Below are 27,271 nucleotides of genomic sequence, written 5' to 3'. Positions count from 1 at the left end.
CACTGGCTTTTCTGTAGCAAAATATGTGAGTGAGTCTGGGACTTGCCTGGGTTCCCTGTGCACATGTGGTTCTGCTCCCCTCTTCTGATTTCATCCAGATGTCTTTTTTAATTATTATTGTTGTTAAAGTGTGCTGCTATTAATAGCTTGGAAGTGGGATTGCGCCTCTTAACAGCAACTGGATACAAACCCAGAATTTAATTTAGTCTTCATTTAATGCTGGCTGCTTCCTTCAGCTATTTACCATCTTAGTACTACAAGATGCATTGTCCAAAATGGGATGATATGAACCTTTCCTTTGCCCCTCTGAGCTGACTCCTGAAGGTTGCTGTTATAAGTAGTGGTTATACTGAGTGCTATGTATGGTTATGAAAAAGTCACTAAGAGCCAAACCTTTACAGGTGGGTTGGCTGCCTGGTGGGGCCAGGCATGTGAAATCAATGTGAAGATTTGGCTCAGTTGAGGTCAGGGTATTCAGCATCTCACAAAAATGAGCATGGTCTGTAATTACCCATAGTTTTCAGTATGCACAGAGGAATTTGACTTTGTTCAGCATGCAGAGGTTCATTGCCTGGTACTCAGCAGAGGCAGCACACAGGCTTACATGTTTCTTCTCAAATATCAGTTTCACTGGCTGCTACTGAGTTTATATTGCAAATTTCAGGGCTTATCTGGAGGGATGCCACTTCTTTGAAAGAGGCATTAGCTGTCCAGAGAAGTTTTGCTGCAAAGGAATTGTGCTGGGTTCATTGCCTTGCTTGGCACCTTTGTCTGAAGTCATGAGGGGCAGGAGCCTGAAAATGGCAATTTGGCTTTGTGGGTGAAACCTCTCCATGTCAGATATGAGATAGGTCTGATGCTTAGCACTGTTTTGAAACTTTGGAGGTATTTTTAGACACTTAAATTGGCAGTCCTACCAGAGTTGAACAGAGCATCTGCATTTCCCTTGGACTATAGGTAGGTATGCTGAATGGGACAGTGATCATCTGTTGCCAGTTGACACAGACAAACCAAACATGAGCCAAGCCTCTAGGAATTGTGTTGTGTGGTGCTTGAGAAATGAACTTGATGATCCAGCAAGTCCTTTCCAGGCCTGCATTCCTTTGGTTCTGAAGCTGGAAACATGAAACAGCGTGATTTCTGAGGACCTTGTTAGCTTTGGCTTTAAGTGGTAGCATGTATCTCCTGAGAACCATTTATAACATGAAAAACTTTTCTTTTTTCTTAATGGTAAAACCTAAACACTTTGCTCAACAGTGATTTAATGAGTAGAATATTCCTATTGTCAGGGTCTGATGTTAATAATAGACAGATGGCTGGCAGTTTGAAAATCAGTCAACACAAAATTTTTGCTGTATAAAACCCAAACAATTTTAACTTGAAAAAATTGAACTGGCAGTAAATACAATCTACTGACAAGATGTGTTTATACTGCAGAAATCTTGAAAACACATACAGCGTAAAATGGTGCATCTGATGTTAAGGGAATTACACATGAAGAAAAAAGGAGGTGGGAAGAAGGAGCCTGACAGAGGATAGGAGCAAAGGAGTGATGGGAAACAGCAGAACCAACAAAAAGTGAAGACAAAATTCACTGGCTTGTTTCTGAGAAACAGTTCTACCACATTCAGAATTAGGTAATAGTTACACTTGGTGCTCTGTATTGTTTAGAACAAAGCCCTTACAGGTGTGCTGCTTGACTGTGATCAGGTGCACAATCTAATAGTGTCAGATAGTCACTGGTGTCCCTCCTATTACTTTGTGGGAGCAACTAACTCAGATTGACAACAGTGATGTCACAGAGCCCGAGTATTTTGGGGAAGCTGAGGGAGAATTTGCACCTGGAGGTGTTTCTAAATTATGATGGCCACCCTTGGGTTTGGGTCATCTATATTGCAGCACTTTGTCAGGAGTAGTTCTCAGTCCTCAGTTCATTACTGTTAATCCTGAACTCCTGATTTCTCTGCACTGTTATCTCTAGCTTTACAGACTCTGAGATATAAGAGAACAGTCATTGTGGGGAGCCCAGTGAATCCACTGCTTGGGATTTAGACTAACAGGAATTCCCACAAGAACAGGAAGTTCCCTGGCATTTTCCACTGCTACTTACAGCCTGAAGCAAGGCATGAAAAACATGCAGGGTGTGTATTAACAGCCCCTCTTCAGAGATGTGTCTCACTGTCTAATACTTATGATGAAGTCCCATGTGAGGGTAGTTATATTAAACAATTCTTTGGACAAGCACTAGAGAAAGAGACAGCAATTTGAGATCTGTTTTGTTCTTGCATATGGGAAAAGGGCAGGAGCTTTTCATTGTCACAGAAAGCTCAAGGTGTGAAGTGCAATACACTAGAACAACTTCAGGGCTGCTCTCGAGGCTGAGAACTATTGCTTGGCCTCCACATTAAACTGAATCCCCACATGGGGAAGAAAGAGGGAAAATATCATATTGAAAAGTGCTATATGAGAGAGAGCAAGAGATATTGGACCTGCCTGGATTTATAAAACAAGAAAACAATCTGTGTAACAGCATTGACTTTCTTGCAACCATTCTAATGAAAAACCAGAAGGAAGATTTAGAAAGAAACAAAGCAGGCTATGGAAGAACTGCAAGCAGTCTATTACAGAGTATTTATGCAGTAGAATATTATTTGTCAGCACTTTATGAAGAAAAAATTTTCATTTTGAAAATAACAGCAATGATTAATTTTTAAGAGAAAAAGGTTTCAAATTTAGTCAGTGAAAAAAAATCAGTAATTCTTTATTCTAGATAAGATGGAAAGAATATGACCTCAGTAAAATCACTGGAGATCAGGAGCTGCAAAATAGTGACACACACCTGCTAAAGATTCAATTCTGAAGTTAACTTGAGTGCAATGAAAGGATGAGATGGAGGTACTTCAAAAGAGTCACTGAAACTAACTAGTGTAGCTTGGAGGAAGAACAATTCTTCTTAGCTTACAGAGAAAACCTGCAGTTTAACCAGAGAGCTATCAGTTTTTCTGCTATAACCTAGTAATGCAGAACAGACTGTAAGGTAGGCTCAGCTTTGTGGTTCTAAGTCTAATCCTTTCAGGTTAGCTGGAGAGACTCTGCAGGCAATTACAAGCTGCCTATTCCCAAAACATCTGGTAGAGACTACACATAGCTTACAATATTGAGCAGATACTAAAGAAAGAGTTTGAAGATTTATATATTACCTTGATCCATGTATCTGTTTATACCTATTCTTTGAACCACGTTTTTTGACCTCTAAATTATTACACCTTTTTTACTTACAAATATGCATCATGATGTATTTGAAATAAACTACAAAAACATGTCCAATAGTAGAGGTCTTCTCACCTTGAACTCAGTCTGTGTAATAACACAGTGTATGTGTAAGACCTTCTTGTGCCCATTTGGATTTTGGGAGTGATAACAGCACATTCACTATGGCTGGGAACAGGCTTTTCTAGCTGCTGTACCCTCACACATTTCCAGAATTCAGTCATGGAGTTCGGAAGTAAAACATAAATTACAGCAGAGGCAGAGAGCAATTGACAGGTATGAGGAAAGGGGAGAAAGGACCTATTGTGTGAGAAGCAGACAGCTCTGCTGACCTGAAAATATATTATTCTATGGAAGCACAAACCAGAGGGTTTGTGGAATTTGCTCTCAATTCACCATGAAAATGCTGGGCTGGGGCAACCCTCCATTTGATGCGGGTGGTCCTTAATACATGTCATAATTTACACTTAAGGCATATACGATCCCTTGAAATTCCCGTCTTAGGAGGACCATAAAAACAGTGCTGCATACGGAGCTCACTGGAGGTTTCTGCAAAGCTCCCCCATTGTCAGACATAAACACATCCTATTATTCTAGCTTAGGTCAGAGTTCAATGACTCCCCAAAGCTTATTTCAGCCCTAAGCTGATCCCCCTGCAGTCGGGGTGGGCAGAGTAGAAGTGTTTCCAACCCAGCTTCTTCGCTCTGGCTGCTCCGCGATCGGAAGCAAACCTGGCTCCTCAGGCTGCAGGTTAATGCTCAGCTTATCGGTGAAATCACCCTTGCTCGTCCTCAGGCTGCTTTCTGAAGGATTTTGCAAGCATTACTGAAGTTTCCTCTTCTCTGTATAGGAGATCCTGGGATTATCATTAACCTCATCTTCAAGAACAGGAATCAGAAGTTAAAAGACTTCATTCAGGGAATCCTTGTTAGCACAAGAAATAGATCACAGATGTGCCTCTGCCTGTCTGCTGCTGTGGAGGCAGAGCCCAGCCCTTGCTGCACCCTGTGGGCTCAGCCCCATTTGGACAGAGATGTCAGATGTGCTGCTGTGCTGGGCACTGCCTGCTCCTGCACAGCCATGGCTGGAGCCACTCCTTGGGGCCTGGGTGGGCATTGCCCCTCCTCTAGGCACCATCCCTGGGCTGTCTCCAGCAGGGCAGCAGCAAGCCAGGGTGAGGAGCAATCCACTTGGTCTGAACCTCTAGACGGAGGTATTCCTTGCTCCCAGAATTTGGCAAATGCATTTGCCAAATGCCCTTTCCAGGGTAATTTGTTTCTTGCATGTTAACATGGGGGTCACACAGTGCTATCTCCAAGAAAGACACTGCTGCCTTTGGGGATGGTGACCCAATGGTCAGTGCCCAGGACAGAGCTCATAGATGGCAAATCAGGAAGCCCTTCCTGTGCTGAAAAGGATGAGAGGGAGATGTAGAAGGGTTTACACTTGGGCCAGAGGTCTGGGCTGCACAAGCTGGGGAGAATGCACTGACTCCTACCCTGGGAAATTAATGGTGAAAGGTTTACTCTGTACTTCATATCAGCTGACAGGAGGTGCAGCTATCTCTGAACTGCCTGGCTCTGTGGTACAAGGAATGGCTCCAAAAGAGCAGGTAAGAAACATTTTGGCCATAGCTGTAGTTCAGAGGTTTCAAGAGCCAAATAAAGCAATGAAGAAAGAAGAGAGGAAAAAAATCTGACAGCAGAATATAAACAGAATAAAAACTGCTTCTTGTTAGCATCTCATAATAACTGGATCAGGAGAAAACCAGGATATTTCACCTAAAATTGCAATGTGCATCAGTATTTATCTTTAGTCTTTTAGTCTTCTGTCTCTCAGAATCAGGCAGTTTGTATCCTTAGATACAGTCAGCAAAAGACCAGAATGGCAACCCAAATTGAGAGACTGCATGCTGGATCTGGCCCTTGGTAGTATTTTATCTCTAATGGAAAGAAAATAGCAGTGACAAGGAATGAACATGCACAGTGTCTTTCCCTCCCATGGCCTTCCCAGGGGAGTTTCCCTGCTCAGCTCGTGACCAACAGGCTGTTTCCCCTCTCTGAAATATTGCCCATTCCCTTCACCAGAAGTTTCCTGTGCTGACTGAAATATTAAAAAGGCCAAACAACATGGGGGAAGTTTGTTTATTTGTAGGGCTGCATATTCATGCCTGGCTTAGGCTCTCCTGCTGAGGAATTCCAGCTATTTTGCTGGAAACCTGGGGTGGGGAGTTAAGGCTGTGGTGAGAATGGGGGGCTTGTGGTGATGCTGGTGCCAGGAGTCGGGCCCAGCTGGTCAGTGATGTCTCCATAACACTGGCAGGGTCAGTGGAGAAGAGGAGCTGGGTGGGCAGGGGACTGAGCCCACAGGAATCTGCCGGGGCAGGGGCGAGTTGAGCCCAGGCCCATGGCCACCCCTGGGGTCACTGAAGCAGCACAAAGGAGAGTGGTGTGCACCCCTCCCAAGCCCATCCAGCTCCTCAGCTGCACCTGGGCACTGTTTTTGTTCTTGTTGTCCCTTTGCAGATCCCAGAGCCAGCCCCACTGGAAGCTCCTGGAGCTCCTTGGGGGAGGGCTGTGCTGGGGCCTGTGCTCCCCACGGCCCCCCTCAGCCGTGCTCTGAGGGCAGGGGCTGCACCCTGGGGCTGTCTGTAATGTTTAAAGGCAGCCAGCAGTGATTAATGCCCAGCCTGGCAGCAGGGCCTCTCTCCACAAGCCTGGCTGGTGCAGGCTCCTGTGGGCACCTGCCCTTGCGGTGAGAGGCCGTGGCTCCCCAGCCATGGTGTCTGTGGGGAACAACAGCCCCCAGGGCTGCCCAGCTTCCTTCTGCTGCCTCAGGAAGCCACCATCTAGATCTTGGGAAGCATCTGTGCTTCCTGCCACTCTGGGCTCTGTGTGGCTGTGTCAGCCAACAAAACTCTGTCCCCCCCCAGCCTCACCTGGAGCACGGACATGGAGAAGGCTCACAAGGATTGAACACTGATTTGCCAAGCCCTTGGGAGCATGAGATGGCTCAGGCAGCTCGCTGGATCTCTGTAAGCAGCTGGCACAGCAGGCTGTGTCAATCCACTTCAAACAATAGCTCTTCTCCAGGTCCAAAGGAAATACAGGTTTAAAGAGTGGCCTTTAAGTAGACAAGTTAAATAAAAACAGTAGCAGTAGAAAACTGCAGTGTGCATGAAGATTGTGATGACTGAAGCATGAGACCTGGCAAAGATTAACATCCCTCTCAGGGACCCTAATAAACTTACAGCTGCTTTTCTCCTGAAGCTGTAGAAAGACCAGTTTGTGTGGGTTTCAGCACAGAACCAAACTGGGATGATGGGCTTGCTGTGTCTGGTCCTATGAAATTATGTTCCTGCATGGTTACCACTGAGAAGAGAGGCTCACCATGCTGCAGACACCTCACTTGCCTCCTGAGCTTGGGGTCCCTTTGTCTGTATTCTGCCAGAAAGCTGAGGATATTGGTTTTGCATGTTCTTCATTAGTACTATTTCAATGTTCTTTTTTTTTGCGGACAGTTTCTACAGAAAATATATTTTTATTATAAAATCCTGTGACGTTTCCAAATTTCTAGTGTTGGATGACATTTGTGTGTGCTTTGCAATTAAAATCTTAAATGGTTCCTAAAAATGAAAACAAAGAAGAAAAACCTAATATTTGAGAGGGGGTGGATGTTTTCAAAAGAAAAATTAGCTGTTGCTTCTACAAATTGATTTTCTGGCAGATGATTATATTACAACCATTTTTCATTAAAAAATAATCTGCTGACCAGCTGTAGCACATTCATGTTTCAAGAGAAAGAGGAAGACCTCCACGTGCTGCAGTTTGGCTTGGACTGTCAGAAGGTGGGAGGGGAAACAGTAGTCCAGAGGTTTTCCTGAACACTGCAGAGAGTGGTGCAAGCAGAGCATGGAGTGGTAGGCAGATCCTGCTGGGCTGGCCATGTGTGTGGCCTCACACTGAGCATCTTCCTCTGGCACCCTGACACAGCACTCCCTGCCCCTGAAAGGCTGCAGGGACACAAACCCCATAGTCTGCAGATGTAGGACAGTGGTGCCAATCTGTTCTGCCAGGCTGAAGTCAGGATGTTTATCCCTCCAGAGCAGAAATCTCATTAAGAGGTTAAAGAACATTAAGACTTGGAGAGTGAAAGCATAAATGCAGTCCCTGAGCTCTCCAGCGACTCTCTGGAAATCACTATGACCATTCACCGGCTTGAAATTCTGTCCCATCTTGCAGGCATATGATGGAAGGTGATGTAGAGGTGACTTCTGAGGCACCACAGCACTAAAATTAACACTGGCTGAGTGTGCAGACAGGAGTGGCCCAGCTGTGAGAGCTGCTAAGAAATGCTTAACACACAGGTGATACCCAGGCACAAAAACCATCTGCAATTCCTCTAGTGTGCTGCCAGAGCTGAGAACTGCAGAATGTCCCAGGACCTGGGCTGGAGGCTTATCAGGGCAGGGTCAGGGCTGCAGCAGTGGGGCTGCATAATTGGCAGCTTTCTCTTATCTGAAGTTCTCACTTTATGTTTGGTTTCTTTTCCTATAGCCCTTGTTCTTTGTCTGTCTGAATGAAAGTGAGCATGTGTAGCTAAGGATCCCGAGTTAAAGGCTGCTCTCCTGAGCATCCCAAAGCTCAGCTGTTGCTTTGTCCAATTCTTCCACACAGGAATTTTCCAGTTGGATCTTAGTCTGCATTCTAAGCATCCTGGTACCTTCGGGCACCAGAGTTACAGAAGAAAAATACTGACCTCCACAGTTTTTCTGATCACTTACAAAGCAACAACCAGCTCTACCTCTATACATTTGTAAGCTAACCCATGCTTGCCCAGAATGTGTTGTAATTTATTTCTGTGTTAACATGCTACTGAAGTCACAAAGCCAGTAACTGTGCAGCTGGAGAGAGGACTGAACTTTGTAAACTTACTCTTTTTTGCTATCCTTTCTTAGAAGTCTTATTTCCGTTGTGGTTTTGCACAGAAAGGCAATGGGTATGTGTGGCCCATTCTAACTGTACAGGGGTTTCAGCCAGTCGTGCTCTGGTCAATATCTGCTAAACCTTGGCAAGCAGCAGGCACCAGTGTTGGAGTTCAGGGAGCTGCACCTTGGGCTTGCAACTAACAGCAAACCATGCCAGGACTTTAGCCCCCTGTTTTCCTCCAGAGGCAGTCTGCAGTGTGTGCAAAGGGGCTGGCATTGAGAGAGCACTGCCTGATGACAGCCTAGTACAGAAGGTACCAAGGAATCCCAGCCTTGCAAGTGAGGGGTACAGTGGTAATGGTACCAACATAACACCAAGCAGTCATGCTGCTGGGCTGCATTTTGCAAATGAGAAAATTTTCCACCACTTCTTTATGACCTACTTATCAGGCTGGTGAATCTGTTGAGGAAGAGGAATACTGAAATATAAGTGTGATAAAAGATGGGAAGCCATGCTGATGCTTCCCATCACTTACTTGCTCTCCACAAATATTCCTGCAAGTAAAACTCAGACCACAAAAATGCTTGTAGAAAGCTCAGAGCTTCCTATCAGCACTCCAGGAGTTTGTATCGTGGCCAGTTATCTTCTGTGCTGTTTGCTTTGTTGAGAGCAAGTGGGCAGAATTAAATGGGGTTGAATCCAGCAATGTCACGGTAGGAATCAGTTTTCTTCCCATGTACCATTATTCTCCAGCAATCTTCTCAGTGTTGGTGGAGTGTGCTCAGCAAATATATGCCCTCTGGCTCTGTGCAGCAGTTGAGTATTGGCACTGGACTAGCAGCATGAAATCAGGTGCTGACCTGCAGCCCACCTCCCACTAGGGAGGCACTCTGCCAGCAATCCTTACTGGGTTACATGAGCCACGGGCTCAGTGCCAGGAGTTTGCTGTCATGGAGCTAGGAGGTGCTCAGCAGATTTCCCAGGCAGGAACAAAAAGCCTTATGTCCTATTCAAATTTCATTTCGGAGGGGGATATCTCCTAATCTTTGTCACTTCTTCTCCCTTCACTCTCACTGTGTATCACATGAGCTGCCAGTCAGCACCAGAATTGACCTGCTCCAGTTTGCTAGCACTTGGTGCACTTCAAATCTGGCCAAACTTGTAAGATGATGGTTTTGCCAGTCAAGCAGGATATCTGAAACTCACTTGAGGTCTCTGTGCCCTGTACCATTTTCTGTGGGAGGAAACAACACTTCATTCTAGGAGGTGGCAGGGTCCCAGAGGACTCCAGTTTCACTTGTGTGAGGCAGTGGCTTTTTCTTCCAGTATCTGTACAGCATCAAGCACAGAAAGGGGCCTGGCCAGAGGCTGGTGCACCTATGTGGCATCATAGCAGTAATAAACATGGAAGCATGTGATATTTGTCAGGAAAAAGCACAATAATCTACTCTGATTTTTTTGTATTTGGCTATATACATTGCTGGAAATTTTGCAAAAACCTAGCCAAAGGAATTATATAAACTGCCTTAAATGTAAACCAGATACTGTCAATTTAGGGCATTTGTAGTGGTGGTGTAAACTGAGCCAAAAATGCTGAGCTGTGAGTCCAGGAGACAGCCAAAATGCAGCCAAAAGTCTTTTCCCTGTGTTTAATTTAGTACAAGTGTGACTGGATAGGTACCAAGCCGTGATCCTGGTCACGCTCTGAGTAGGGAAACCTTAGGAGAAAGTGACTGGGGACTTTTGGTGAGAAATCACAGATCTGCGATCAAGTTTTATGATGAGGCCACAAAAGTGGGTGAGCTGGTACCTGGAAAACCTGCCCTGAGGGTTCCTCTCTTATGTTTATCTAAGGATATGCCCATGAAGTGATATGAAAATAGAGGGGAGTTCAATCTGCCCATGCCCAGCAGTCTGGAAACCATGGGAACAGAAACTGGATGACCTTATGCCTCAGCTGATAAACTTCACTACAACCTTCATTTTGGTGCCTGTAAAGCCCTGAGGACTGAAGCTGCAGATATCTGTCATGTAAAGGACCATTCTGCCTCCCTTGAATTTTATACTTGTTTTTAAACACCTGTGGATGGCTACTGTCAGAAACTGGGTGGGAATGGTCTTTGGGCATCTGCCTTTTTTTCCTGGTTGGATCAGCACATGTGTCTGTGGGGGGATTAAGCCTTTTTCAAAAAGAGCTTGCAGATGTAGTTCAAGCAAATCTTTAAAGGTGACCAGTTCCAGCATTACTCAAGCTGGAACTGCATGCTAGAGAGAGCTGCATGCTAGAATGCTTCTCTGGAGGTGTGCAGGACTGGAAGCCAGACAATTCAGCATGGAAATAAGGTGCAGATTTTTTTACAGTGAAGAGAATTAACTACTGAAATAATTTACTAGAGGCTGTACTGTACTGGGTTCTCTATCACAAGTAGTTTTAAATCAAGACCAGGTGTCTCTCTGAAATATGTCTTTCCTCAGCAGAAGGATGGGCTCACCCCACCACGGGAGATGATGTTCTCCAGCTGGTGTGATGCCAAATACCAGCTTGCTTGACTAACGTTTTCTTCTGGATTTAAAAACCCGTGGATCTTGTATACAGAATGAACTGTGTACTCTGTAACGGGGAATGTCTCTTGCATCTGGGAATGTCTGTGAGATTTGTGGAGTTGCCTCTTGCAATTTATGCTAAAAGAGGTTGTTCCTGCATGTGGGAGACCAGAGGCTCGGCAGGGCTGCTGAATACTGGTGTACTGAAACACCTGGGTGTTTACAGTCTAAAGGAAGAGCTGAGACATCCTGATGTACCACTGCCTGCTGCTCCAACAGTGGATGGGATGGAGATGGATTTTATGGATGGATTGCTGTACTGGAATTTGTGCCAGGAACTGCCACGCTGCTGTAAGGCAATGGAATAGGGAAACATGGCTCCTTCTTACCTGCAGGTCAAGTATGAGTGAGAGTGAGGGTGGGGGAAAGACAAGGGAATAGAGAAAGCAGCTCAGAGATGCACTGATAGCAGGACTGGGTTTAGATGCAAGGTTTCACTCTTATCAGTAGCAACTGAAGCCAGCTTGGGAGGTGGGCATCCAGGAGTGCAGGCATAGCTGGGTTCTCTTACATTGGGCAACAGCTTGACTGCTGCAGGAACATTAGTGAGGTCAGGCTCAATAACTAAAACTGTTCTAGAGAGAAAATAAAGAAAAGCAGTAAAGAAAAAAATGGATCATTCCCCACCAGAAACTGGCTTCTCAGAGCAATCTAATAAGAGCTACAATATCCATGTAGTCAGCAGTGCTGGTCCCAGCTGCCCTGAGGCCTGGAGAGGTGACACTGTGACAACTGAGCTGTGAACAGGGTGACAGCTGTGGGGGCACAACGTGTCCTGCACTTGCCAGGCACTGGATTCCCTTTGCAGAGCATGCTGAGCACTCAGCAGTGTAGCCATGGTGCTCTTGTTGTGTTCCTACAAATTGTGCATCTCTTTCAAAGCTGATTGTTTATCCCTTGGCTGGCTGAGGACATACACATAATCCATGACAAATAATTTTGATTCAGCGAGCAATCTCCCACTTAACTACCTCTCCCAATCACAGCCATCACATTGGCAGGCTTTGCTAACAGATAATGCTCCATTTGGCAGACAAATTCCTGACATTTACAGCTTCTGCTTCAGTTCCAGCAGAAACAGCCTGCATGGCAACACAACCCGACCCCACTGGGTTCCTGGCTCAGCTCATTATCATTAGCTGCTTTAAAGGCAGCCTCTAAAAATCTCTGTGCTTCCCCCCTCAGCACCTCACAGTGTGAATGCTGTAGCTGGTTTACAGATGGGAAAAAGAAGTCACAGGAAAACATAGGCTGGTTCTGGGATGCTTCTTCACAGTCATCACTCATATTGAGTAGGTGTCTGAGAGCTCTGTCTGAAGAAGGGGTTATGTGTGAACACCCCTGTCATCCTCATGAAATCCAACACACTACCCCTATGCATGAAGTGAAAGAATTTTTTACCACCTTGGTTGAGCTGGCTGAGGGCCAGTGTGCAGAATACTGCTGAGAATCTGCAAATCACAAACTGGAAATGCTGTGGTTCCCCTCTCCCAGTGGGCAGTGAATGTGCACTGCTCACCACAGCTGGTGGTTAATGTCCCTCCCACCCTCCCAGGAATCCATTGCTAGGCTCAGACATGCAGCCCCTGGTGTGAGCAATTCATGGGTGCCCACGGGCTGGCCCCACTCTGCCTTCAGTCTACTGCCCCAGCAATGGTGGAAATCAAGAAACACTGGCTCTGACATTAATACTTTTGACTTATTTGCTTAATTGCATTCCCGGGCTCTGGATCACTCTTAAGCCTTGGATAACTGGATCAGATTTCCCAAGATGTTGAAGTGCCTGCAGATGTAGGTGGGCTCCTGTTAGGATCTTTAAATATTCCAAACTGGGAAGCCAACTACAAAATCTGCTTACTTTTTCTGACTCTGTGGGAGGTGCCAGTCTGAAAGGATCCAGAGAGTTCAATGTTTGCATGAAATAATGAGCAGCTGGTTGTCTGTCCTGTTCTCTAACTCACCTGTGTACCTTGCAGCCATGGCTTTTGCAGTGTTGCATACTTGCTTTTAGATGCCTTTATTCAGCACCTTGATGCTGAAATCATGAGTTCAAAGAAAGATATGCACCCAGACAGCACCTTCAGGCTGTGACTCCAGACCCTGAGCCTTCCAGAACTGACTCCTGTAGCCTCCATTGTTTTTATTGCCTTTTGTGTCATTAAACACTTACTTCATTTTAAAAACAAGATTAAATAAGCAATCCCTCGGTTTTTTGATGGCTCTTTTTGAGATTTTCTGAAAAGCACAGAGAGGCCACCAGAAGCAGCCTTTTTCTTTGTTTTTGCATCACATTTGAGCCTTGCCTGGGATCGCCTGACAGATCAGAGTAGAACTTCTCCTGTACAAATTCTTCCTCTTCTTTGCTCCTCATGCCTTTCCTGGCTGAAGTGCTCCTTTGGAAGGCAGGAGACCAGGAGTGCCCATGTGGAAATGACAAGGATTAGGAAGTCCCAGATTCCTTGCCTGCTTTTTTTCTTCTGGCACCAGTGAATGCCCAGAAATATTGCCAACTACAAAGAAAAATTTTCCCAGTTCAAAACTGAAACTCTTTTGAACAAAAAAGCATTCCTGTAGCTAGAAATCATTCAGATAGTTAATTTTACAGATTTATATTTTTTCAATTAAAAACTGTCATCTGAATGGGGACTTTGACCAGGAAGGAAACTTCCATCTCTACTGAAGGCATTTTCCACTTCAGTACCTGGCCAGGTCTGACTCTGCCCTGGTATTAGGAGGTGTTTGTTGGATTTGCTTAGGAATCATCAGAGGAGAGGTTTATGTGCCTGGTGTCCAAATGTACTTTGGTGGCCAGGGGCCTACACTGTGTCACAGGACAGGGATGCTTTTTGGGCTGTCCCCAGGCTGAGCACTGGCCCCTAACACACCAGCCTGGTGAGCCTTTTTTTTTCTCCTCCCAAGGCTTTGATATTTGCATGTTGGTGTTTTTATTATTCCTGGGATGCTTCCAGCCCCCTACATGTTGTCTGGCAGAACAGTCCCTGCAAATTCGTGCATTTATAGTTTCTCTTCCATTTTCACCCTCTGAGTTCAGAAAGGTTTTCTACAGAGGAAGTAAAACCTATGTGCCCTGAAAGCTGCAAAATCACAGACCAACCAGAGAACAGGGAAGCATATGAATATCCCTGCATAGTGTTTTGTGCTGCAAGTAGGCCAAAATCAATGGACATGAGAATGTTTCTTTTATATGACTTGTCTCAAGCAGAACTAGAAACATTTTTACATGGCAGATGGGTTATAGTGCTTTCATTATGTTTACATGGCTGGGAACATGACCTATTCTACTTTTCATAGCTGCCATCTGTTGGTCAAATTCATTCCAGTGCAATCAACCAGGTCATGGTTTTGGTTTATTTGTTGTGTTGTTGTTGTTTGTTTATTTGTTTTAATTTGTTTTGTTGTGGTTTTCATTATTGCTGCCTCTGGGAATTTAATTCTGGGCTTTTGGATCAGTGAGTAGAAAAATGTTTTCTCCTATTTTGCAGTGGCTGCTTGAAAGAGCTTACTGATAATAGAAAATATTCTCTCTTTCTGCTTGCTTGCAAGTTTTTCAAAAAAATAAAGCAACCAAAACCAAACCTTTGGACAGGTGAGCACTCAGTCAAAGTAGTGGAATGATGGATTTGAAGTCTTCTCACAATGCTTTGTCCAGGTCAACAGAGGACAGTAATTAAAAGATCTCTATCAACATGGCTCAGGTTTCAAGCAAATTAAGAATTCTTCAGGCTGAAGAATGCCAAGAACCTCTTTCTCTTGAAAAAGAGAAAGGTCACATATTGTTCCCTAAAATAAAGCTTCTCACACAAATTCCACTACACTAAGATCACATTCACTCTATTCTTACTAAGTAATGATTTGCTTTGTTTATTTTTATCAACAATCCTTTTCTCTGCCTTGTAATTATGTTTTCATAGAATCCTTAAGGATGGAAAATACCTTTAAGATCATTGAGTGGGGTGGGCATACTTTGTTAACAGGATGTTATTTGGGAAAAGGGCATCAAAATTATTCTCATGCCCAGAGTAACTATGGACTTCTGCAGAAGAGCAAATACTGTGAAGAGTTTAAGTTTCTATGGTGGTAAAAAATTTAGAAGTGATTCTACTGCAGGCATCAGAGTCATTCAGATATAGACAAGAAGCAAATCATGCCCTCTCTTTTCTCCATATGGGCAACAAGAACGTGCTTTCTGTCCCATGTGGCATAGAAGAACAGGATGGAGAGAATTGGTCTTTGTTTTGAAAGCACTGGAAATCAGAGACTTTCAAAGCATTTGCAGGGAAAAGCTATAATTTAAGAAGATTGTAGTAGAGATTTTGGTCAATTTAGCTATTCAATTACCTATAGAAAATGGAATTTACCATTTAGAAAAAAAGGTTGAAAGAGAAAGAAAAATACGCTTCTTATAAGAAGCTGAAGATGTTAGTGGATGTGGGTTTCAGACTGACATTATTTTTAACTTCTACTGAGACATTTGGACTGCATGTTTTTACAAAGTCCTTAGGGATTTGCTGCAAATTTCTTGTAATTTTGGGGAGGGAATGTGATTACTTTTTTTTTTTTTTAAACTAGAAACTGGTCATATACTGCTTATTAGTTTTTAGGTGCATTTATATTTCTATTTCTATCAAACAAAGTTCTGTTAATTACTGTAATAAGTCCTGTGTTTATTTTGCCGGAAAACTCTGTTCTTGTTATAAAAAACATTTCAGAGGAAAAACATCTGTATTGGGGAAAAAAAATAGTAATCTACTTGCTTAAAAGTGTTCAACCTTTTTCAACGTTTTTAAGAACAGGTTGGGAAAAACTAATTGCACTTTAAACAATGTGGCCAACTGAGAATGAAGGTCTTAGCCTGGCTGCACACATAGGGGGTGGTGATGGTGGTGCTTTTCCAATGTATGTACAAATTACTCCTGAGGTTTCCTATCTTTATGGTCTCTGTTAAGGTAGACCTTAACAAAGCTCTTTGGTAGGAAGCTGCCCAAAATACCCCAGCACAGCTCTTCCACCTTAAAGCAGATGTTCAGTGAAGTGAAGCTGAATTTCACACAGCCAGGTAAAGACCAGTGGAGAGCTCACACTGCAGAAACTGAGGTCAGGTTAAACAGGGCCCTGTCTCACATTTCATGTAGCTCCCCTGCCTGTAGCTTGGCAGAGGTGGGCACCAGATGAAAGGAGAGGAGGTGAAATGGTGAAAGGGGTGATGACAGACAGACAGCACCCATACATTCCTCCTCAGATGCATTTTCACATCTGTTTGGCATTTCAGGGGTGGTTTTCCTGTGAGCTTTATTCAAGGACATCCAAATAAGGTGAGATCCTTCACTTGAAAGGCCAGGAAGAAGAGTTTATCAGAAAGGTACATTGGACACGTGTGGTAAAGTGTGACTGTATAAATTAAAAAGCTGAATGAGCCTCCAAAGAAATATTAACCATCCAGACTCTGTACCAAAATCAGAGGGGTCCTTGGGTTTTCCTTTTCTCTCCCAGGCAAAAGGTATTTTTCCAACGGCCTGAACACCTGATCCAAACTTTTGCAGATCTAGAAGTGGATGTCTTTTGTTACTCCTGAGATTATACTATTTTTAAGATCTGGATCATCTATGGAAAACAGGACTTAGAAGCAATCTTTGTAGGAACTCTGCTTGAGGCAGCAAAGAGTGTGTCTTTTAAAATTTTCTTTCACCCTGTGGGTGTTGTTCATCTGTAGCCTTACAAATAAAGCCATGGCTCTGTACATCCTCCCATTGCCTTCTGTCTGGTTCTGTCTAGCCAGCAGTACAGTGTGCTTTGGCATGAACCCTCCAGCCCCACAAACATCAGTGGCTACCAAATGTCACAGGGGTCTTCCTCTGCAGCCCAGGGTTGAGAAGCACACCCATCCTGTCACTTTTTATGTCTGCTGACATCTGTAATGTGGAAGAAATGTGGGATAGGGGTGTTTGTCCAGAAACTGAGCCTCAAAAGTGGCTTTAAACACCTTATTGAATATCTTTGCTCTCTGACTTACCAGTCCTGTTGTAAATGCAAAAAGCAGCAAAGATCTTTTTATAAGAATTTCCAGTGAATTTTAAGAAATGGAATAAATATACATATGGAAATTCAGCAAACACAGCTCTGTGACTACTCTATATAGCAGCATTAGGACAGTACAACAAGAAAATCCTTGGCACAGCTGAGTCTGAGTTATCAGTGAGGCACCATTGGGCTCAAGCAGAAGGTGTCCATTCAAGCCATGGGATCCCCACACCAAGGAGCACGTGTGAGTGCCCAAAGGACATGAATTATTTCAAATGAGTGTCACAGGACATGGTGACCTTCAGTAGTTTTTGTACCTACCCATGGAGACAGTCCAGCATGTGAAAACCAGGTCAGCTCTGCTTAGGGCATGAGAGGAGACAGTGACAGACTGATCTAGCAAGAGGCCACCTCTGCTTTGGCTCCTCTGCTGATGCAGTAGAGCAGGATCTTCTTCTGCACTCTTCTGCATTCTTCTGTCTTGTATTAAAAAGAAACCTGTTGCTTAGCCTTAGAAAGAAAGCATTTTTAAGCTTTGGGATCAATTAAGTGTCTGACTGCTCTTAAAAACAGATTTATCTATTCAAGCCATAGTAGGTAGGTGGGAGACCCAGTAACTCCTGACAGTTTTCTTGTGAAATCTGCTATTGGAGTGTCATGAACAATATTTCTTCCATATCAAAAATGTTCAGTGTGAATTTGGTCCATGAAAAAAAAGAAAAAGCCATCCATTCTGCAATGCATATAAGGTTTTTTACCTATTAATGGATTTTCTGTCATTACTTCATTAACTCTTGAAAAATATTGCCTTGAAACTCTTGAAAAATATGGCAGGAGATTAGGGAAGCAGCAAAAATTTACTTTTCCTCTGACATTTAACACAGGGCTATCTTTACACTGTTGTTCAGGATAGGAGCCACTTAAAGAAATACAGGACTGCTGCACACCAGACACAGGACATATTTGGGTAACTTTCCCCATGAGAATCAAGTACAAGTTTCAGACAAAATTTTCAAGACACACTGTGGTATGGAGCCTGTCTATCTAAAAGATTCCCTGTAGCTCTGGAATGAAGACAGTGAAGGGGAATCCTTTCCCAAACCACAGTGACATTTCTGGTTCTCAAGTCCTTTTTCTGGTGATGCCTTCTCAGAGATGGAAATCTGTTCCTGCCATCCTCCATGGCAGTAGGGCCTCAAACACTGCAGTATTGCTGCTGGATACCACCAGGCTTTAAAAATTCCCTCAACTCTTTGACAGGTGAGGTCTAGGGGGATTTTACCAAAAAGCCTGGAGTTCTCAGAAGGATTTTAGTTCAGTCAGTTGATGAATAACATAAACTTTGGGCTCAGAAAATAACAGGAATTAAGGTGATCAGGGATTTACAGTCTGCATTCCTAAAACTCTAGAGGGCAAGGTATTAGGTGGAGGCTAGAACCATTTATTTTAGTTATATTAAATGGAAACTCTAGACACTGTCATTCTGCCTGTTCCTGCTGCTAACACCACCTGGCAGAAAGGTTAAAAATGTTATTATCTGCAGTTCTCTCCTTTTAAAAATCCTTCAGCCTTCTAATCAGAAATAGGCACAGTGCCATGGGCTCCAAGAGATGAGGAAAACCAATCAGATACAGAAAGTGGTTGCAAACATTTTTCATCTGGTTATCTGGGTAATCCTTGGAAATGCCAAAAGGATCCAGATGAAAACAGTCTGCTAAAAGGTTTGACAAGGAGTAGTTTTCACAAAGATTTTTTTGCAGAGCAGCTGCATTCATGGATCTGTCATTCAGGTAAATGCTGGTTTACCCCCTCCTCCAGCCCAGCCAGCAGCTGACCAGCACCATGGGAAGGGCACCAGGACTCCACAGCTCTTCCACCAGGTCTGTGATCTTCTTCAGGGCACTGCACACTCCCCAGGCTGTGTCCCTCACCCTGTGCCCTTGTGGTGTAGTTTGGGTTGTTGTGTGGGGTTTGCCCAGGCTTGTGGCAGTTCCAGCCAGTGAGAATGGCAAGAGTTCAGTAGGGCTGCATCTGGGATTGTGCAAAGTAGGGGAGAGCTTCAGGAGCAAAGAGCTACTCTAAAGCATTTCCTGATGCCTCAGAGCCCCAGCAGTTCCTCACAGTTCTGTCCCAGGACTGACTCTGCTGCATCTGAAAAATCTGCTACCCCCAAAATTACAGATGAAAGAGGAGTACAGGAATTTTCTCTTTATTACTGAAAGGGCTTGAGACCGTTCCAATGTTCAGTACCTTGGGAGAAAAAATGATCCTTGCAGGTGTATGATTCTCTTCATTTACAGTGCTATGGAGTGAAAATGTTGTTCCAGGAGACTCTCTGCTCCCTTTTGGAGATGTTTATGCCTACTGGGAATGGCAGCTCATGCCCCATGTGTCTGTGAGAAGATCACTGTAATGTTTCCGGTTGCTCTGTCTGCTCAAGGTCTATCCAAACTCTTGACCTCCACCCCACTTCATAAACCAGGGAGGCCAAAATTTTCTCCCTGTTTTTTCCTGTAAGGATGATACTCACAACATCTCTTTTAACATGCTAAAGCACCACACCCACCAGGAGCAATAAATTAATCTTAAAAATAAACAGGTGGCCATAAAAGTGTCCAGAAAAACCCTGGCCTCTGCTCTTCTGATAGCCTGGGGGTCTCAGTGCAAATCACCCTTGCTACCTACCCCCAGTGAATATTCCCTGCTTGTCAGGTCAGCTAATTGTTTTGGAGTGGGTGCAATACATCTCCTGCCAGGAGAGGCTTGTGAGGCACATGATGCTGTAAATGATCTTCTGTTTATCTAATCTCTTCTCTTGCTGCTATCATTGTACATATACACAAACTGCCTTTACAGCCTCCCTCCAGCCACTGCTCTGGTTGCAAGCTTAAACTAGTCCTTGGTCATTTTAGAGCTACAGGCTCGTTTAAGGAAACGAATGCAATAGCAGTAGGTTGTTGTGGTCTCCTAGCAGGTCAAGTGTTGTGCTGTCCCTGCTCAGACTGCTTTTCAAGGTGATGATCTTTGCAGAAATTTCTCTCAATTGGACAGGTGCTCAGCTGGGACACAGGTCTGCTGTTCTGTGTTCATTTCACATACACAGAGACAACCCTAGTTTTAATCAATATGGAAATAAGCCATAAAATCAGGTTTACATATCCAGTTCAGAGGAATGTACAAGGAGTATGTCACCCAGGAGCTGGCTCCTGATTTCTGCTGATGAGATGGCAGTGCAGCTCACTAGAAGACACTCAGGAAAATTGAAGCAAGATGGGACAGGAGCACACCACCCAACACCCAATGAACATTCCTAAAGCAAGGGCTTAAGCCACAAGTGTGGCTTAGTGTGCAGGCCAGCACTATAACTGACCTTTTCTCTGTGCTGCCAGAGGGAAATGTGAGACCAAAGAAGGTTTTTGTGACAGCTTATAATCTCCCTATCACTTCTGCAGCCAGTGAGTGGGCAGGCGATTAAGTTTTAATTGAAAAATTGGAGGGAGTGGGGGAAAAATCAGAAAAAATAAACATTCAAGTCAGCAAGTCACATTAGTGACAGCAGCTAATGTTTCTAACATGAGCTTTAAATCCTCAAGCCTTCCTCCAAAGCAAACATATTCTGCATTGTTCATAATGCTCTTTATTGGAAATATTTAGCCATCCAAATAGGAGAAGTACATTCAATTATTTTCTCAGAGCCTGGATCAATATCAGCATTAATATGTCATTTTATGGGAGATATATTTAGTTTTAATTTCAGAGATCACCTGCACAAAACGGTTTGAGATTTTAAACTGGGCATCTTGGTTTCCTGAAACCAATCCCTGAAAACAAGGAGCTGGCTGAAGGCACCAAAGTTTGTGATGGTGGGGAAAATGCATCATGAGATTCCTGGCAGAGAGAGCACTGCTTCAGCACAGGGGATGTGTCTGAAGGCACCTGCTGCAGTGATGGGATTTTCTCTTCCATGTGTACAAGTGGTGCAGTGGGCTGCAGTTCTGTGCTGTATCCCAGGCTGTGTCCTTTGCCTCTCCAGGCCCTTGCTGCACTGCCCCATGTGTAACCCCAGGAACAGTGCCCAGAGCTTCCTGAGTGCTGGGCAGCTCTCAGTGGCCTTGATCATCACCTGGTTGAGGCTCCCCCTCTACTGCAGACAGCCATTGCCTGGGAGGGATTGTAAAAACCAGAGATGTACAAGAGGGGCAAGGCTCTCTTCAAAGCATCAGCGGGAATTGCTGGCACTGGTGGCAACAGGAAATTACATTTTCAAGGAAGGAAAATTATACATTCAGGCATTCCAGTCCTCAAGAGAAGGGGAGCAGTTATGAGCTCATGTTGAAATAGATCCACTGCCTGTGAAGACACATTTGAAGAAAATCCAAACACAGTAACCAAGCAGCTCAGATTTTATTTTTTTCTAGGACCAGCCCAAATCCAAACTGTTTGCTGTTTGAGAGCATCCTGGGTGAGATCCCAGCCCGTGCCTCACCACCAGGTGCTGGCAGCACAAACCCCCCCCATTGTCCCTGCACTCACAGAGTCACACCCCCGAGAGCCACCGTGGAGAGAGCTCACCTCTCTGCATGGCTCATGCATGAGGAGGCTGGAAAGGGCTCTGCCTAGGGACTGAGGAAATACTGAGCTCCTGACAGGCTGGAGCCTCCTGATAATCAAGAAGTTTACCTTGTTTTTCAGTGCTTTTTTGTTAGGCGCCTCTTACATTATGAAATTACCAAGGATTTAACAGGAAGGCTCTTTTTGCATTGAAATTATATATGAGAAAACCTTATCTTTTAACCTTTGCATTACAAACTAGTTTTTAATTTCAGATTGTCTTTTGTCCACTCACTCAGGAAATATGGTGATTTTTCCTATGATCCTGGGGGAGGGAACAGGAATAAAAAATTACATTTCTATATTCATAAAGAACAGAATATGAAAAATTTCACCCTTTGCTTTGAATCTTTTCACACATCCTTCTGGGTGCCCCACAAACAGATGTGGGGTTTGCAAACTGCTTCTGGGACTTCTTATCCCAGGCAATACCATTATTCAGGATTAGGTGATGTATTTGCCATCTCAGCAGTTGTAAAGAGGGCAGAGACCATCCTGGGCAGAGAGTGGCTTGTGATTCTCTGCTGATAAATAAACATCTCTGCTTCCCTTTTGCAGTATGCAACTTGATGGTAAGGTTTCAAAGAAAAGTTGAGCTGACATCAAAAAAAAGACTCTCCAAGGCAAATAAAGAGATTTATTTTCTTATTCAGGATTCTCAAAGGCTCCTTCTCTGTGCCCATTCTGTACACAATGGTTTTCAGCATTCAGGAATGCTTTCATTTAATGTCTGAAATAGCTTATTGTATCTCCTGGTACCTTTCTTTAACTGTAAAATAAATATCCTTTCCTAAACAGGTCTGAAGATATGGGGTTTGGGGCAGTGTGTAAAAAATTGATCCAGAATATAATTTTTATACTCATTGTGCTTTTAGACACTGTTTTTCATCAAGCTGTTCTCTGTGTTACAGAAGTTTGGTCTAATTCTGTAAAGATGTAATTTTGTGTTAGTTACATCAACTCAACTTTAAATGTTTTTTGTATTGGTACAATTTCTTTCCCTTGCTCTGGAGGAGCACAAAGGGCAGGATGTGCTCTCTGGCACTGGTGCTGGGGTAGCTGCAGTGGGCAGGGCTGTATTCATGCAAGTCTGCTGGGATGGGTATGGGAGCAGGTAGAGAAATCCTAATTACTGAGTGTCATCTGCTGAGGGATTATCTCACAGCTGCTTCACCAGGTCCACACTGCTCTTGGGAACAAGCTATTGGGCAAGAAGGATACAGGGCAGGTCTACTCTTTGTTGAAACTTTATGTCCTTCTCCAAAGTCTGGCTTTTTTCCTGAGGAAAAAGAACAAACCATTCCCAGCCCTCTGGCAGAAGCAGCTGCCACTAGCATTATTGAACAAGGCAGAGTGCACGAGGTCACGACGCTGCTGATTTTTGAAATTTTGTTTAAAGCTAAATTTAAAAAGCACTGCTGCAATGATGCTGGTACCTGGTTGTGCTAACTGCAGACACTGGTAGGCAGGGCTGCCTGCCTGTGAGATGAATTCCTGCCCAGTGATAATTGGTTATCACCATTTCCTGCGTGGCTGTGTCAGTCGGGGCCGTCTGTCAGCAGCTTTCTGTGGTGACAGATCAATGCTGAAAAGACAGATGGGGGAATCTGAAGTGAGAGACCTTCCCAGCTGTAGGGGAGGCTGAGCTGGATAGATTTACAGTCTGCTTCATTCTCTTTAGGAGTGATGCTTTCCTGAAACGCTTTTCTCTGTACATGTGATATTTTGGTATTAGGTTGTTCCCCAGGTGCTGCATTAGCTGCTGGGAAAGGGAACCAAAGGTCTCAGCTCAAGTACATTGTGGGCAGCTGTATCTCAAAACTTGCCTGAAGAATGTTTTACCCCAGCTCTAACTTTTGAAGCTTGAGGAGAAGACAAATCAGGAAGATGCAAAGGGAGCTCACACAATATCCATAGGCAGACAAAGATTGAAGCTATAGCTTAAAAATAACTGCATTGTGCTTTGACACTAGTTTATCAAAATATTTACTGTATTCCTCTTGACTTAATGTAGTTTTTGATGTTTCTCTGTGTTACCCTACATAACTAATTTATTGCAACTTGAGTACACCATTGTTGGTTTTGAACTCAAGCAAGTGGCTTTAGTGGTGATTTATATTTAAGAAACAGGAGCTGCCTAGTACTGGAGAGCTCTCCTACAACAACAAACCAGCCCAGGCAGTGCAGTCTTCATAATAATGCTGTTTTGTGGCAGTACAGATTAGATGTTCAGCCTTTCTAAGATTTCTATGCTTTCTTTGTGGCACTGGAATTGCTGAAGATGAGGTGGTTTAAGGCTACAAGCAAGGCAGGGATGCTGGAGAAAAGCAGTATCTTTTATTAGTCTTCACTAACTGAAGGCTTGTCTAGTTTCTCCAGCTATGTCATTTAGTCTAATAAAAGATATTGCCTCCCTTTCCAAGCCTTTATTGTGGACTTTTTAAAATGGGGCTTACATTTAAAGAAACTGAAAAATTATAGAGGTTGCAATGGAAAGCTACACACTCCAAAAAATGATCTGAGAGGTTTTGATTGCACTATAGGAATTGGAGAGCTCAGGCTACTTATCACATTAAGATAGATAGTGCAACTTAGCTAGTAGGTGCTTTGGGAGAAGAACTGAACTGTAAAGGGCTTTTTACTCTTGTGAAGTTACAGCGAGAACCATTGCTGGAGATAAAACATGAACTAGAAATAATGACATTTTTTATGGTACAGTGATTACTACAAACTTTTCTCTACATTCAGCTTGCAGGCTCAATATGACAAACTGACAGTATAGAACCTGTACATCTCATTGATGGATCCTTCCCCTTCCTATAAAGAAAAAGTTTACAAATTAGTTAAAAGAGCATGGGATTAGCTCCAAGGAGTCTGAAGTTCTGCAGTGTCTCTAAGGAGGACACAGATTCCTGACTCTGTGTTTGCCATCCTCCTCCAGCAGTAATGAAATACCATACAGCCAGACACATACTATAAATAATGGATGACCTAAAGAACAAGCTGGAGACCACTAAACACTGAAGGGATTTAATGGCTGGCCTAGGATTTAAGAGACATGTATCAAAAGATCTGCTCTGTCCAAAGAAGTTTGTAGCTCTTCCCTTCCCTCAATTTATCTGTGAAGATAAATGCATTAAGGCTTGTAGGAAGCTCATGTGCTTCAAAGCAAAGGCCAGCTACTTAAGAACTAGTCAAAGGATGTGGACATACAATAAACAGTTGGTGGCTGATTAGGAAAGGTTTTTAACAGTTTCCAAAAGCTGCAAAAAGCAGAGTGAACGTTTATCTTACTGGCTGTTCAAAGAAGAATTGTCCAAGCAGCTCTGGCACAACCACCCAGTGACATTCTGCCCTGCCATCCTCTCCTGCTTGTGTCACAGTTCACTTACTGAGGCAGCAGCAGCAGCCTGGTGAGAGCATAGGGAGAAACAGCACAACACTGGCTGGGAGCTGAAGAGCATCAGCCCATAGCCTGGCACCCAGTCAGCAAAACCCCAGAGTGGCTTTGCACCAATTCAGAGAGAAGCAAGAATAAGAGTGTGCACTCGCAAGTTTTTCCTCTCTTCTGATTTTGGTTTCACTCACAGCCAGGAAAATTTTGACTTAAAATAATTAAGGTTCTTTGGACCACACACATTAGCAGCCTTGTTGAGACAGAGCAGTTTGACACCCACAAATGCTGAAGCAAGTAAGCTGTACCAAATGGTCACTGGCCCACTCAGGAATACCTTTCCATCTGACTGTGCACTTGGAAAAATTATATTGCCTGATGGCCTTGGCTTGCTGAGGACCAGAGGTGCAATGGATAACGTGTCTGACTACAAGGGTGCAGGCAGATCTTCCTGCCCTGGTAACCTTTTATCCACCTCGGGAATATGAGATGAAGTTCCTACTACTTGGAAAATTTGTCTGGGTGGGATGGTTGGCAAGAGATCTCATCCAGGGAAGGAGGGTTCTGGAGAGCTTGGTTTGTGTGTTTTAGGTACAGAGGCACCAAGCAGGAGGGCTGGGATTATGATGGGAGCTGCTCCCAGTCCAGTCAGCAGCCACAGTCCCCAGCCCCAGAACAGCCTGTGCTGGTGGCTGCAGCTCAGCCCAAGGCTCTTCCTGGTTGTTATTCCCAGCCTATTCAGGCCAGTCTGACCCACAACCTGCTGAAACCAGCAGGGATTCCCAGCTGAGTGGTGAGATGCAGACCAGGATCCTGCTCACAGGTGCTGCCTCCAGTGAGGCTCCAGCACAGCCAAAGGGAGCTCAGACATACCAGAGCTCATAAAACACACCACAAAAACTGACTTCCCACTGGCCCTTCCTGCCAGGGAGAGGCCCCTCTGCTTCTGTGGAGGGGTGTCAGGTGCCTGCTAATTACAGCTAATGAGGAATTTAATTGCCCTCAGCACAGGGCTGGCTGTGCAGGCTGTGTGTCTGCAGCAGGTGGTGGCTGGGGGGTCCCCATGTCCTGCTCAGCCCACACATGGTGAAAAGGGGCCCTGCCCTGCCCTGGGCACAGGGGACTCTGTGGGGACTCTGTGTCCCAGACCTACAGCCCCAAGCACAGCCACGTGCCCTTCCAGTCTGCTCCTCTCCATCTGCAGCTCCTGGATGGGGTGACCTTCCTGCTGGGACCTGCCCCCTCTGTTGGGGACCTGGGAGGGTGTCCTGGCTGGGATGTGCTGCTGCAGGGGCTTGGTGTGTGCAGTGGCTGTGTCTGTGAGCTGTGTGGGGGTGCCAGGGCAGGATGCTGCTGTTCCTAAGTGGTGAGGGGCTGGTGAGCCCCTGCTGACAGCCTGGGTGCCTTGCTTTGCCATGTGATGGGTTTGCTTTGATCCAAATCTGCTTGGTGTTTGGGGCGTGGAGCAGGGTGGACAGGAGCTGCTGGTGGAGCATACACAGCAGGTAGATGTTGGCTTGGATACTCTATGAGCACATTGTCCTTTTTAATGCACCAGCCACGTCCCAAACCCATCTGTGCTGTCAGTGTTCCTCCCATCTGACCCCCAGCACTGTGCTCTGCCTCCCCTCTGCTCTGTTCTGTAAATTACACACATGTAGTCCCTCTCCTCTCACCTAGGTACCTCCCCTCAGAAAAATGAGTCTGCCCCTCATTTTGTGCAAAAGATAGCAGCTATTTCCAGGTAAATTCTAGGTGGGCAAGGAGATGTGTAACATTGCATGTTATATACTAGAAGAAGCCTAGCTTCTCTTCTGACCAAATAAAATTGCTCTTTCCCAGTTTATCAGATCAGTCACCTTTTTCTTTAAAAACAAATGCAAAACCTCCCTCAAAAAGTGCAAGTCCCATATTAAATTTAACCTTAGACAGTTTACAATTCAGGACGTGGTCTATTCTTTCCTGGAGGAAGCTGATGTGCAACCAGGATTTTATAAAAAGCCATCACTGAGCAGCCTAACAGGAGAGAAGGCATCAGTGTGTGTGCCTGGCTGTGTGACTGAAATAGCTGTGCTGGCTGCAGAGCAGGGCTGTGGCTTGGAGCTGGGTGGGATTTACCCTCAGCAAAACCAACTGGCTCCAGCAAAATGTCCTTGTCTGTTTGATTTCATATCAATTGAATGTGTTCACAGAGACTTGTTGAAAACTGATGAGGTTTGGATTTATTCTGACAGGACACAGCCAAGAGCATTTTAGTATTTCTAGCAGCTTTTTTTTTCTCTGGAAATTCTGAACCACCTAATCTGACTAGATGCCCAAATTCTTTACAAAAACCCAAAAAAATTTTAAAAGGCAAGTAGTAAATGGAAGGAAACAGGATTTCAACAGCTACCAGGGGGTAGGTTACAAGAGATCCAAATGCCCC

This window comes from Oenanthe melanoleuca, chromosome 6 (assembly GCF_029582105.1).
Source record: "Oenanthe melanoleuca isolate GR-GAL-2019-014 chromosome 6, OMel1.0, whole genome shotgun sequence".
NCBI lineage: Eukaryota > Metazoa > Chordata > Aves > Passeriformes > Muscicapidae > Oenanthe > Oenanthe melanoleuca.
Note: the sequence above shows the minus strand (reverse complement) of the source record.